This window comes from Periplaneta americana, chromosome 4 (assembly GCF_040183065.1).
Source record: "Periplaneta americana isolate PAMFEO1 chromosome 4, P.americana_PAMFEO1_priV1, whole genome shotgun sequence".
Lineage (NCBI taxonomy): Eukaryota > Metazoa > Arthropoda > Insecta > Blattodea > Blattidae > Periplaneta > Periplaneta americana.
Genome location: NC_091120.1, coordinates 73,602,351 through 73,602,939, shown reverse-complemented (window position 1 = coordinate 73,602,939; position 589 = coordinate 73,602,351).

Sequence of the window (589 nt, the reverse complement as noted above, 5' to 3'; positions counted from 1 at the left end):
TGTAACTGCATTTTTAAAAGCCAAGATGCTAAATCTATTGAAAATTAGACAGTATTTGCTAGCCATTCCAGTCAGGAACATCCAGTAGAATAAGTAATAATAATAATAATAATGATTTATTTAACCTGGCAGAGTTAAGGCCATACGGCCTTCTCTAACACTCAACCAGGAGTAAAAACTGCATGATGAATGCATTATGGACAAACAAAAGAAACAATGTTGAAAGAACTAATAAATGCAGAAATCTGTATTCACATGAACATGAAAATGACGTGCTGTGAATTCTATAATACAGTTTTGGAAAACAAACGAACTTTGGATCCTGTATGGAGCTCCAAAAAATATAAGTTTTAAGGTAACAGTTTATGATTTCATTTTCAGTAAGTTAACCATTGTCAGCATCTTTTCTTCCCCACAGTGATCTTAGTTTTGTGAAGTATCTAAATCACTAATAATAATAATAATAATAATAATAATAATAACAAAATAGTAATCATTGTTCTCTGGGCTTATCTTCAGCACAATCTAGTAACCCTGCAGTCGTGTTACATAATAGTCACACTCATCTATGGGAAAGTGAAGGCAAGAA